Source organism: Lissotriton vulgaris, chromosome 7 (genome assembly GCF_964263255.1).
Source record: "Lissotriton vulgaris chromosome 7, aLisVul1.2, whole genome shotgun sequence".
In the NCBI taxonomy this organism is placed as follows: domain Eukaryota; kingdom Metazoa; phylum Chordata; class Amphibia; order Caudata; family Salamandridae; genus Lissotriton; species Lissotriton vulgaris.
The window spans coordinates 1,102,118,674-1,102,132,876 of NC_141695.1; positions in this window are offsets into that span (position 1 = coordinate 1,102,118,674).

Consider the following 14,203-nt stretch of genomic DNA (forward strand, 5'->3'; position numbering starts at 1 on the left):
GCACGGCCATCTTCCCTTCTTCATGTGAGTTAGCGCTTTGTTTTTTGTGGTTTACCTTCCCTTTGTTCGCTATGTGTACACGAGCCACACGCAGCAAAACTGCTAGGGGACTCAGTAGACCTAGTGGGACTTTGGATGACTTTCTAACAAAGACCAATCTGGCAATAGATGCTGAAATTAACAAAATGCAACACAGGGTCTCCCTGGAACTGGATGCTGCTCGCAAATTGTCTTTAAACATTGCTTCCTCAAAGAAATCTTCACTAGGCAACTTTGCTTCAGCTCTTACCCCGGAGCGCACAGCTGGCCCCCGCCCCTTGCTCACATTGGCAGATATACATCATTGCCCATCTTTGCACCCATGTGACCAAGTGGAGGACCTTCCATCAAATCCTCCGGAGGAGGTCGTGCCACCCAATCTTGTAGTTGGTGTCAGCCCACAGGTAAAGAGTAAATCGCCTAGGGCGGTTACAAAGGCTAATAAAAATGCTAAAAAAATGGCGCTTCAGCAAAAGAAAAGCTTGGCTAGGTCTGCATTTGCCCGTAAAAAGGCCAAAATTGCGAGAGCCCAGTTTTTTAATTGCCGACGCCAATTAGGTGCCTCTACTTCTGGGGAAGTAATTGATAAAACTCATATAGATTTGCATGCTAGTGCTACTAACCACGTCGTGGAGGGAAATGCGAATGTTCAACAGGTAGAATGCCTACTTGGCTCAAGCAAAGATGGTTCAAGGGAGGGAAGATCGAGTGAGGTTGGGTGGGATAAGAGGGGTGATGAGGAATTCGTACAAACTGTCTGGGATACACTCAAGAAGTTACTTACCCCCTTGGAACTCAAACTTTCCAGAATGGAAAATCATCTGCTTGAGATGGACAGGACAATCGTCACACTGGCCAGTCTTAGTCTCAAGCAGATGGAAGCTAGATTCTCACAGGGAGAGGCACCCCCACAACCTTTAGAAGTAGATGCATCTGATGCTCCTTCTCTGGGACCCAAACCCGTACCTATACCTAAACCTCGTACGAAAATAGGGAATAGTATCATCCCCACCCCAACCGCTAGGTCTGGCCCTCCTAAAGAGCCTACAGTGCCAGCCAAACCCAAGCACACTGACTCTCGTGCTGGGGCTGACTCACATTCCCAGAAGAATACTGCACGTCCCAAACCTGTGCCTTCAGCTGATCTGCAATCTAACCAGCCATCACTCAATACCCAGCCACCTCTTGATTCTAACAGACCCAACTTCCGTGGTGGCTACATCGACTTACCACCAGAAGCTTCTCCTTATGTCATTGTACTGGCCGGTGTACCTACTCTTGATCCACTGGTAAAAGAGGACCACTGGTCCCTCAAAAACAAGGTAATACACTGGCTTAATATAAATAGACAGCTGCCTAGCCACCAAAGAAGCCGTGTACTCATGGTGCGAAGAGTACCATGGGTCGGACCGAGCCACAAATCCATCTTGGGCGACTGCATAGTGGTGACCTTTGCTGACCCTCATACCGCACAGCACCTCTGTTCATGGGCCCCTAGCGAAGATGATCATACTGTTGTCGTCAGACCCCTCACTTTTTTTTACCCCCCTAGAATTCAGCACAGGACGGGTGGGACTTGGACAACAATTCAAAAGTCCGGGAATAGGGGTTTCAGGAACGGGGGACCAAGTCAGAGTGCCTGGTGGCAGGGTGCTCCTACGTCCAATATGTTCGGTTGTCTAGAGGAAGTTGACTGACTCGGGGGGTGAACCTAAAAAGGAAGCTGGCAGACCCTACCACGATCATCACGAAAGGTTCTAGTGTGGCTTGTCCAACGATGCCAGTGGATCAACAGATAACACCTGTTAATGCCCCTATCCCCCTCCTGGCTGAGGTAGTGCTTTTAGCTCAGCCTGTAATCCCTAACATTAATAACCCTGCCAACGAAATCAAAATAGTATCCTGGAATATAGCGGGTCTCCGGGGTCGCCTGGAAAGTGATGATTGGGTAGATTAGATCTCATCCCACGACATCATCCTTTTCCAGGAAACCTGGTCAGTTGCCCCACTGTTTAGACTTGGCTATCTAAACTTCTACAAACCGGCAATACAGGGCACGAAGGGCAGGGCCTCGGGTGGACTCACCATATGGTTAAGAAACAGTATGGGATTCATCGTTAGAGAAATTATGGGGACGAATCCCGATCTTCTTTGCATATCCCTAAGCAGAGTGAACTGCACGGATATAATCCTTATTAACATCTATGCCAGAGGATGTCAGGGTGGTAGAAAACAACCGATCATTAATGATCTGGAAGCACTCCTAAATGAGCACAAAAGCGAGCAGCTCACAATAGTGGCTGGTGACTTGAACTGCTCATTTGAACCGATCCTGAACCTTGCCGAGGATGTTGGCCTAGAAGAAGATTCCTTATGGAATATTCCCCCGCTATCAATTAGCAAGGGCGTTAAGGGTACAGAGGCTGCCCTCAACTGGCTTGGGCTCTGTCTGGAATGGGGACTCCGAGCGGTGAATGGTCGTAGTATTTCTGACAAGGAGGGGAAGCCAACTTTTGACAATGGATCTTGCACAAGTCGTATTGATTACATATTAATTAATATTGAAGCTTGGGCTTTAGTAACTGACATGACTATAGACACCAGGCCAGAGAGTGATCATAATCCTCTCTCACTCTCACTTAAGGTCCCTGGACTAGGGCCACTACAGGTGGAATCAGACTGTCTTACATCTGACCTCACCTTGTGCGACAACAGAAGATGGGTCAAATGGTCCAGAGTGATAGCTGACCCAGAGCTTGTCAGTCAGATAGAAGAATTGGTCCTATACACCAAAGATAAAATGATGGCACCCTCCCTCAATGACATGCCCAAATCTTACAATGTTGACCTTCATGAGGCATGTTTTGCGGCTATTAAGGAACTGCTCACCAGGCCGTGCCGGAAAAAGAAGGCATTGCAACCTAAGGGCTGGTATAATAAAAATTGCAGAGAAGCCCATGGCATCCTTATTGCTGCGGTTAAATCTAGAAATACTCTAGATATTAGGGCAGCGAGGCAGGCTTACAAACGTATTATCTGGGAAGCTAAAAGGGATTGGGATGACTCCTATTGGCTTGATCTCCTCCATGCATGCGAGACTTCCAACCAAACTAAGTTCTGGGAGATAGTCAGGTGGGGCAGGGGTACGGACTCACTATCCCCCGAAAACCATGTCTCTGCAGAGGATTGGGTTAAATTCTTTTCTGCTCAATTTATCAACCAAAATGTCCCTCAGTTGGCAGAAGACTCCTTAACAGGGACCACATTAGCCTCGTATGGGGATAAACTTATTTTCAGCATGTCGGACACGGAACACGCACTAGGTTCCATTCAGTCTGGGAAAGCACCTGGCATTGATGCAGTACCAGCTGATCTTTTTAAATTGAATTTAGATCTGTGGGTCCCTTATATAACAATCTTAGCAAATTCCATTGCAGCCGGGGAAAGGATACCGCAGTCCTGGAAAGGGGCTGAGATAATTCCGGTTTTCAAGAAAGGGGATCGATCCTTACCTAAAAATTATCGTCCCATTAGCCTGATCGATACCATTCCGAAAGTGGTATCACGAATGGCCCTAGCTAGAATACAGGGGTGGATGGAGCAAAACAGCATACTCTCCCCCATGCAGGCAGGGTTTAGATCAGGCACCAGTACCCTTGATCAGGTGTTTCGCCTAACCATGATCTATTGGAAGGTGGTTCTTTTGGGCGGTGGGGTCATCTACGCTGCTTTTGTCGACCTTCGGTCGGCATTTGACCTGGTTCCCAGGGCTAAACTCTGGGACACCCTGAGGGACATGGAATTTCCTCCTGAGTTATTAGATCTGGTTAGGCGCCTTCATGAGGATAACTTTGCACGTGTAAGATGGGGCAAACAGGGTCAGGTGACCGCTAGCTTCCCTGTCGAACGAGGTGTCCGGCAGGGTTGTGTGCTGGCCCCTACCTTGTTTCTCCTGTTTATTAACCGGGAAGTCGCATTCTTCAAAGACATTAACACTGATGCTCCTACCCTGGGGGGGTCAAAGTATCCCATGTTAATATTCGCCGACGACACCCTGCTCCTTTCAAGGACTCGAAGCGGCCTACAGGCTGCTTTAAATAGATTTTCTGAATTTTGTGCAATAAATGACCTCCAGATCAATGCTGATAAGACCAAATTTATGGTTTTTAACAAAAATAAACCCATCTCCAGTTCATTTACACTAGAGGGTGTTCCAATAGAACAGGTTAAAGTCATGTCTTATTTGGGCGTGACTTTGGACCACCAACTTACTTGGAAACCCCAGCTGGAGGTGCTAACCCTTAAATTTGTTCGCCTTACAGGATGTCTGTTAAAGGAACAAAAAAAACCTTGACAAAACGCATTTCACCTGCGATAAAAATATATGATGCCAAGGTAAATGCGGCTACCCTGTATGGAGCGGATATTTGGGGATATAAAGGTTTGCCGGCTCTTATCAGTGCTCAGAACAAGTTTTTTCGGAACCTAGTGGGGCTCCCCCAATCTTCCCCCATTACACCATTGCTTTTAGATTTAGGTTGTAGACCGTTGGATGAGATGGCACAGTACCGTCTTGTAGCTCTTTGGCGCCGCCTCTGGACGACCCAAGAACTCAGCCTGTTTGCCCAAGAATTAGGTGAGGTTAGAGCTTTGTGGGGTGCACAGAAAATTCCATGGCTACGGGAAGTTAAACAAATATTATATTCTATGGGCCTCCCAGAGCTATGGCTACATCCCGAAAGCTCCAACTTCCCATCGAAAGTGGAATTTAGAGATCTTTATTGGGCTGACAAAAAATCTGCACTGGTCACACTCTCCTCTACTAACAACTTAACAGGACAGTTTCTAATGCACAAGATAACCCCATTTCTTGAACCTTATTGGGACCTGATATGCAAAACACTTGATCGCAAACTGTACCACCAGTTTCGGGTGGGAACTTTGCCTATCAAGTCATTTACTGCAAAGTGGGCAAAAAACCAAAGTAACAAATGCCCCTTTTGCCCAGATCAGGTAGAAAGTCTAGGCCATATATTCTTTGCATGTCCTGTGTATCGACTACCTAGACTAAATTGGTTGAAACCAATCTGTGAAACACTCAACTGTGGGAGTAGCCACGCAGCCCTGCTCAAATTAAGAGATTTACGCACTACCAAATCAGTGAATGTAAATGTAAATGTAAATGTATTGGCATTTATATAGCGCACTACTTACCCGTAGGGTCCCAAGGTGCTTCGACCGCTGCGAAACCCTTCCTGGCTTCCCTGAGAGATGGTCCCTTAATGGGTATCTCCAGGGTGAGACCAGGCATCCCCGGCGGTCTGGTGGGGCCGTTAGTGAAGATGAGGCAAGCTAATGCCCAGAGTTGCCGAGTGTGATCGCTGATCAGAGTGGGCACCGAGGCGAGAGAATTATCGAGTCCGCTGACCCTGGTCCAGAAACCTGCCGCGCCGGGAATCGAACCCTGGTCCCGGGCCGTCCTCTGCTCTCGGGTCTGCCGCCTCTAACCAGTGAGCCACACTACTTCACTCAGTGATTTGCATTGCAAAATTTTTGGGTTGGCTGTGGCTCATTCGTGCTAAGAAACTGTAAATTGCCTTTTTATCTGTCTTAATGTTAATATATTGTTGTACAAAATTTTTTCTTTTATCCTTTATGTATTGGGGGATTTAATGTTCAAATGTACAATTTTACCAAATTTGGAAAATGTTTTTATACACATGTATTTGGTTGTCTTTTATGAATTTTTTATTCGAAATAAAGACTAATTGAACTTAACTCTAGCTAATATGTTCTTTTTGTGTGAGCGCTGCGTAAGCCACGAACGCCTGTCATCAAAAAGGACACCTAGGTATGGGAAAGCGGGGACTTTAATTAATTCCATGTTCTTACAGTAGAATTTGGCCTTCCTTGCTATACCTGAACCAATGGACATAGAATGTGACTTTTTAAAATTCGTAATCAGATCCTGAGAGTCCATAAAATACATAAAACAATCTACAAGAGATTGCAGCCCTCTCGAGGTCCTTGCCACCAAGACCGCATCGTCAGCATACACCAATGCAGGGATCATTTTTGTGCTGGCTCTTGGGATGTCTTTGCAACAGGAAATCAGGGCGTCCCCTAGTTTATTAATGTGTAGTGTAAACAGCAGGGGTGCTAAAATGCACCCCTGTCGAACCCCTCTTTTGACAGCCCAGGAATGAGTTAGGCTCCCATCCTCATTATAGCGCACTGCGGCTGTGGTATTTTCATGAATAGCCACCAAGAAGGAAATCAAATCTACATCTAAAACAATACTATAAAGGGTCACCCAAAGCTTTGATCTGTTAACAAGGTCGAAAGCTGAGGTTAGGTCCATAAAGCCAGATGGAGATCCCCATGCTTTGCGACCGTGTACTTCCCAATCACTAGATGAAGATTAAGACATTGACCCAATGTGCCTTTTTCCTGCCTAAATTCATATTGGAGTTCAGAAATGATACTGTTTTGATCTAGCCAGTCTGTTAGGCGAGCAAGGACAACTTTCCCTATAATTTTGGCCGTGGAGTCCAAGAGTGAGATTGGCCTATAACAGGTCGTATCATCTGACTCCCTTTTTAAAAATCGGAATAATGACCGCTTTGGCCCAAGACGAGGGAAAGCCGACCTGGCTGGCAGCATTAAAAACATGAGTTAAAATTTTAGCCCATAAAATAGGATCTGCTCTGTAAAGGTCGGACTGTACACCGTCGGGGCCCGGGGCTTTCCCCCTTGATGTTGATTTAATTGCCTCAGCGAATTCATCCAAAGTAAAGGACAGGGGGTTCGGGACACAACCACTATCAACTGGCCATACAGAGGATCCATGACTCACATCACTGTATATGCCCCCAAAATGTTGGACCCACCTCTCAGGGGAAATGAGACAGTCTTTGACGGAATTAGAAAATTTATCAAATGTAGGACTATTCACCACACTATAAACCTAGTGCTGTTTGACAGAACACTCGCTTGACTAAGCTCGTCCCATGCCATCTCTCTTAACTGCTTCTTCCTACTTTCAACTACGACTTTATATGCCCTCCTAGCATGCTTGACCCTGTCAACGGCCCTAGGTTTCCCATTAAGCTCCTCCATGAGTGCTCTATGGGCACTCACGCAGGTTTCATGAAACCATTTTTTATGTCTAGGGCGCCTTGTTTTACAGGGTACCGTCAAGTTAACCGCTACTTGCCTTGTGATTCAGTCAAACGCACCTAAGACTAGAAATGGGTTGGGATCCTGGTCCATACAGATGCCAAACTCCTCTGCACAGTCACTAATTACATTTTTGATAAAATTGTCAGGAGTGATTACTTCCTATCTTAACCTACGTGCTTGATCTTTTGGGGGCAATGTAAATATTGGTTATATGAGACATGGGTTTAACTTTCTCAGTAACAGAAATGTTAATATCCAGTGTCAGTGGGTTATGGGCACTTAGGCAATTATGTGTTACGCCAAATGTTTCTAATAAGTCCATCAATGAACCTGAGACTAGAATATAGTCAATAGTGCTTTGATGGCCTTGGCCAATATATGTGGGTATGGAAGGGGACATATCCGGCTGCATTGGGCAGATCAAATTATGGGTCGATAAAAAACTCTCCAGAAAGGTCACTAATAAGAAGCAATAAGAAGCCATGAAATACAAGTGACACAGGAGTAAATAAACTGAATGAGAAGGCGGGATTACACTCTGTATAGAGCAATTACAGCAGGTCTTGCAGACAACGCATGCGCGCTAAAGTTCCACCTAAAACGGAAGCACGCAGCAGAGGCAGCAGCAGCAGTCCAAGGACAATCTTTGCAGGATGGGAAGGCATAGCTTGACCAAATAGGATCTCGTGAAATATTCATGTCTAAGGCGGAATCCAGGGACCACAAAGCCACAAAGCCATCGAAAATGCATGCAGACAATTTGCAGCGTGATTTGAAGAGCCCAATAAGGAAAGGAGGGGGTTGGTGGTCAGGAGGTCAAAAGCCAGGTCGCTGGACCTTCTCCACTGTCTGACCTCACCAATTTGACTGACCTCACCCTTTTGGACCTCGGAGCACCGGCAGACCTGCGGGCAGAAAGGCCTCCGCTATGGACTCATCTATGGAACCCTCACCACAGCAGATGCAGGCATCGGGAGCAAACAGCTATATGACCGTCTGAGTTTCACCCCCCCACCCATCCTAGGGAACCCTCCCTGCATCCTACCCGGGTATTCCAGCATACCCTATTTTAGCTCTGTGCCTCTGTCCCATACAGTAACTTTGAGCAATTAGGAATCTTTACGAGTCTAGATCTTAACAATTAGGCGCTCTACCTCAGCCACCTCTCTCGTATTATACATTCGGTTGTTCTACGTAACTCCAAGAGTCGCCAGGAATTTTAGCTGTGCAGTTGCCCCTAGAGCCTTCAGGTCCTGGATGTGTTTTCCTGAATCCATTGACGTGTTTGAGTAGTCTTCGAAATGTCTGACCATCTTATTTTTTTAAGCTGTTTGCCCCTGAGGATAGTTGAGCGAATTAGCTCTTTAGTTGTGTAAGTGCGAAAATTAATCAGGATTTTCCTAGGCTTTCATTTTTCCTGGAGTTTTCTAAAAAGATCACAATGTAACCTCTGGAAGTCATTTAGTAAATCTAATTTTGCTGTTTCAGGGAAGAATTCAATCAACAGGTCTACTACAAAGCTCTTTAACTTTCCTCCCTCAATGCCTTCCAGAACGCCTAGAACCCTTAGATTATTTCTTCTAGAATTATTTTCCAACACTTCAAGTTTGTCTCTCAGCTCCTTTTCTCCGGTCTTCAATGCTGCTATATCCTTTTGGTTTACTTTTACTTCCTCTTGTAGTGATCCCAGAGAGGTTTCCATAAAAAGAAGTATTTCTGTGATGTCTACCAGCCTCTCCTCCAAACCCTCGCAAGCTGCTTGAATTTTTGCTTGATTCTGCTCTGAAACAGTGAACTTTTCTTTGATATCATTTGTTATTGAGAGAGGGATATGGTAAACATCTATATCCGGCTGTCTTGTCCCTTCCCAGATGTTCTGACCCCCCTCTGTCTTCCCCCCTAAGGTTCCAACATTCATAAAAGTATATCCTGGTTCTGGTCCCATCTGGGATGCCGGGGTTGGGATGCCACAGAGGGACTAATAAGCAAATCATTACTCAAATAGGGGAAAAACGATTCCCCAAAAGTAACGCAGAGTCTGCTTCTTCTATGGTATTGGGAGACTCCATTATGGAGGTCCCAATTTGGTTAGAGTTAGACTCCTTGATGTTCTTAATCTTGAAATATGATCTTAATGAAGGGGTGATTTTAACTCTCTCTCCAGAATGATTTGAGGATGGTATTATAGATTTAGCACCCCTTTTAGCAATCTTACGAATTTTAGTTTATGTTTGTGTCTGGGGTTGTGCACCATCCAAACTGAACCCTGGGCTGTTTTTGTGCTATCTAAGCTCTGAATCACTCCACTACCCTGTGGCTGCCATCCCCAAAATGCTGTGTTCCTTTTAGTATATCTGTTTTTTCCTACAGTATTAGAGGTAACAGACACGGAGAGATTTGGTATACACCCCTTCAATTCAACCACTAGCTCTCCTTTTTTAGATAAATTAAATACCTGCTAAAATCCTTTTTTGCAAGCTGGAGACTTTATTTTCCTGCTGGCATGAGAGTTATATCCTTTTTTGCGGGTCATAGATGGGTCCGTTAACCTCCCTTCTTCCTTCCGGGCTCCCAGAAGGGCATTCACTGCTGGGGGAAAAGTGCTGACTCGTCCTCCAATGCCCTGGAAGCTAATCCAGGCTGCCGCGTGCCAATCACGTCTGAGCTCGGAGGGAGCAATGAGGCACAGAAAGCCTGTGTCTGAGCGATTCTCCTCTCTCGCAGCGGCGCCGCAGGTGGTCTCCCAGACAGGAAAATCTTATGGCCGCAAGGAGAGAGCAACATGATATTGGCGGCGGGTGAGAGACTGTGCAATTCCATTCAGGTAACCGCATGTGTAGCGGAGGCATCGGAGCTTGCGGCACGCTTGAGCAGGCCAAATTGATTCCCGGTGCTATTTTTGTGCTATATAAGCTCTGAATCACTCCACCGCCCTGTGGTTTCCCCCCCCCCCCAATAAATGTTGTATTCCTTAGGGCATATCTGTTTTTTCCTATGGTATTAGAGGTAATAGAGAGATTTGGTATGCACCCCTTAAATTCAACTGCTATCTCCTTTTTTTAGATGAATTAAATACCTACTCAAATCCTTTTTTTGCAAGCAGGAGACTTTATTTTCCTGCTGGCGCGTTAGCATGTCCCTCAGACATTTTCAAGTTTTTTAGTTTACTCGAGCACAGGGTGGGGAGCAGATAGGGAAAATTTTTAAAAAATATGTTTCTCATTAGTGCAAAGGGAAAGTACTTTAGAATCGACAGAGGGGGTTGGAAGGTTGTTGCAGTATAGGAAGGGGAAGGAATGGCTAGTAGAATGGTTAATAATTTAAAAATACCTTTGTGGAATGTGAAGGGGCTAAGGGTGACCTCCAGGTGAAGGAGGAGTCTGGAATTCATTAGGCTTTCCAATACTGACATTATCCTGCTGCAGGAGACGCACTTACACCGTTAAGAATGGCTGGAAATCTTGAAGAGGAATAGATGGATCTCTCATCTGGTGTGTACAAAGCAGGCTTGTAATGTAAAGGGAGTGGCACTCCTCTATAAAAAATCAGTCCAGATCAGGATAGAGGGCTCGAAGGTTGATTCTAGGGGTAGATGGGCAATAAGCTATGTTAGAATTCATTACATAGGATATGCTTTTGTGACCTATTATGGCCCAAATATTGACGATGGTACACCACTTAAGGAACTATATCAGCAGCTTCTTGAGACGAAATATCATATCATCTGGGAGGAGATTTTAATACTTTGCTGGACCCAGTCTTGGATAAATCAACCTCCAGACCAGCAGTAAACACTCCCAAAATTAGTGAATTTGCTCATTTTGTGATAAAAAATTGAACTTTGGTGGACATCTGGAGACTGAAAGCAGGACAGGAGAGATGGTATACCTTTCAAAATAAAAGTTGGCCCATGCGTCCAGAATTGATTTTTTCCTGATAGACCGGAAAGTTAACAACAATTCTCTCAAGATAACACAACACCCTTCACACTTGTCTGACCATGCAGCGGTTAAGTTGGAGATTTTAGTTAGCCCCCTGCCTGTACAGACAAGGTGGACGCTAGATAGAACTCTACTAGGAGACCCAGAAGTAATAAGGTCTTTGAAAAAGGAAACCGTTTTCTTTTTTCAACAAAATACAGGCTTGGCCCCCTCAAACATTGTATGGGATGCTTATACCTCCGGGGAAAGATAATAACTATAGCTGCATATAAAAACAAGGCAGGAAGGAATAAAGTAAGGGAATATGAGCAAAGCATTGGAGAGATACAGGAGAAATTAACAGAAAATGAGTCTTCTTAAGCTTCAATAAAAGAGGAACTACAAAATAAGCCGATAGAAGCAAAAGGTATTCTATCTGATTATCTAGAAGTATTTGTGAAACAGTTTAGGAACAAGATAAAGGCAGTTATTAATAAGGCAGGGACTAATTGTATGGAGGTGTGTGCAATTCGGAGAGGCTTTTATGAGCTTCTTTCAGGAGTTATATACTGATGACGCAGAAGGGACCCAAGCAGAAATAAGTAAATGGTTAATGCAGGATAAACTCCCCCTCCTAGACATTCCTCAGCAGACAGCTCTTAACCAAGAAATTTCCACGGGAAAAATAGAGAGGATTATCAAGAATTTAAAGAATGGGAAGGCCTCAGGACCCGATAGCCTACCCAATGAAGTATATGAAACCCTGAAAGAAGAAATTACCCCCTTTTTAGTAGAAATGCTTAATTCTTTATATATACAGCAAACACCGCTCCCTGTTACTTGGAGTGATGCAGTGATCACCTTAATTTCCAAGCCGGACAAGGACCAAAAAAAATGTGAATCTGTGAAACCTACAGGCCTATCTCTCTGCCAAACGCAGATTACCAAATCTATTTACAGGTTCTGGCTAGACGATTAGACAAGGTCTTAGGAGACATAATAGGTACAAATCAAAAGAGTTTCTTGAAGGGGAGGCAGCTTGCTGACTTGACACAAGATCTGGTGTGCACAATAGACGTTGCCTCTGTTATGGGGATTCCCTTAATGGTTACTATGGTTGATGCCGCCAAGGCTATCGACAGAGTGAGTTGGCCCTACATGTACGAAGTGTTAGAACAAAACGGACTTGGCAGCAACTTCCATCAGACTATCCAAAGTATATATGCCTCCCCTACTGCGAAATTATTGAGCAATGGTCATCTAACTCTTAGCCTCCAAATGAAAAGGGGAACCCGACAAGGTTGCCCACTTTCGCCTCTACTATTTAATCTGTATTTGGAACCTCTGGCAAACAGAATAAGAGTAGACCAAAGAATCCTCCCATTTCACTACACGGAGTGATATATAAAAGAAACGCTCTATGCGGATGATCTGGTAGTCTATACAGCAAATTTGGAAACAGGATTTCCAGTAGTTATGGAGTCATTGGGCAACTTTGGGCGAATTTCGGGTTACCTAATTAAAGAAGACAAGACCGAGACTATGTCATGGAATAACCCCATTCCTACGCACCTTAAACAGCTGGACAAGAAAGAGTTTAGATATCTAGGAGTGCGAGTAACAAAAGATCTGGAGCAAATAGCATTGGTCAATTATACTCGACTTATGCACGAAACTAAAAAGCTTTGGTAAAGCTGAGATTCCCTTCCGCTTTCCATTTTAGGAAGGGCTAATTTAGTCAAAATGACAATCTTCCCAAAAATTACATTTATTTTTAACACTCTCCCTTTGTACAGGTCTGCTTGGTTTAAGAAACTTCATGGGCAACTCAGTAGTTTGATATGGAGGAGTAAGAGCGTGAGAATCTCCTGGAAAAAAACTTAGGAAGAAAAAGCTGGAGTGGGTATAGCGCTTCCAGATTTCCAAATGTATTACTGGGCTTTCTTCTTGAAAAACACCAGGCGACTGCTGATGACCCTCCAGGACATGTCAATGAGACATAGGGCTCTAATAAGTAACTTAGGAGAAGAAAGCAAACCGTTTTTATTCAAATTTGGCCATGCAATAAAAAAAAATTACATTTAAGACACTAATTGCAGACTGCAAAATCTGGATCCAGGTCAGAAAATATCTAGGGATTTCATACTACAGCTCTATTGCACCAATCTGGAATTCTCCAGGAACCCCACTATGTATGATTGACAGTGTAACTTCGCCTTTGGTACACGCTGGTTTTTTAGGATGGGGCCAACTCACTGAGTTAGGCACAACATTAACATGGACTGAATTAAGTTAGAGGACGGATTTCAATTTATCTAGATTTAATCATTACCAGCTGGTTAGTTATATGGCCAGGATCCCATTGATTGACATCACCTGCATCGCAGCTGAAGCCCTTTGCACCCGAGTATTCCTGACTGCGCCTGGTATCGTTGCCATTGACAAAATTTAGCGCGATCTGAAGCTCTTACTCGCGCAGCGTTTTGAGAACTTTATTTCTCATAATTGAATTGTGCTTGTTGTACTTTAATTATCTGCATCTCGCTCTGTGCCTCATTGCCTGTGAAGTTAACCGCGTTTAATCATAACTTCAGCATTAGCGCTTTGAAGCTGATTGGCGCTCGGCGCTTTTGAAACCTGGTTGTTCAATTTTGTTTGGCGCTCTGTGTTCATAACTTGCACTTCACTGCTGTGTTGTGCTTTCAACGTTGGTAGTTTTTGAGTGGCGCTTTGGCAGAGGTATTCTGCTGGAGTTGAGAGCCTTTGGCTGCCTGTTGACGAGCATTGTGCTGTGCCCTCGCTGCTGCTTTTACTTTCATTTTTGCCCTCCATTTTGTGTTTTCCTCTCCCCTGACCCGCCTCTCTGATCCCGCCTCCCAGCTGGCACTTCCACACACGAAGAACAGACTCTCCCCAGCCCGTACCTAGCTGTGACCGCCGGGATTCCTTCCTGAACGGTCGCTCCCCCACGCTCTCCTGCTAGATTCATTAATTGACATCACCTGCATCGCAGCTGAAGCCCTTTGCACCCGAGTATTCCTGACTGCGCCTGGTATCGTTGC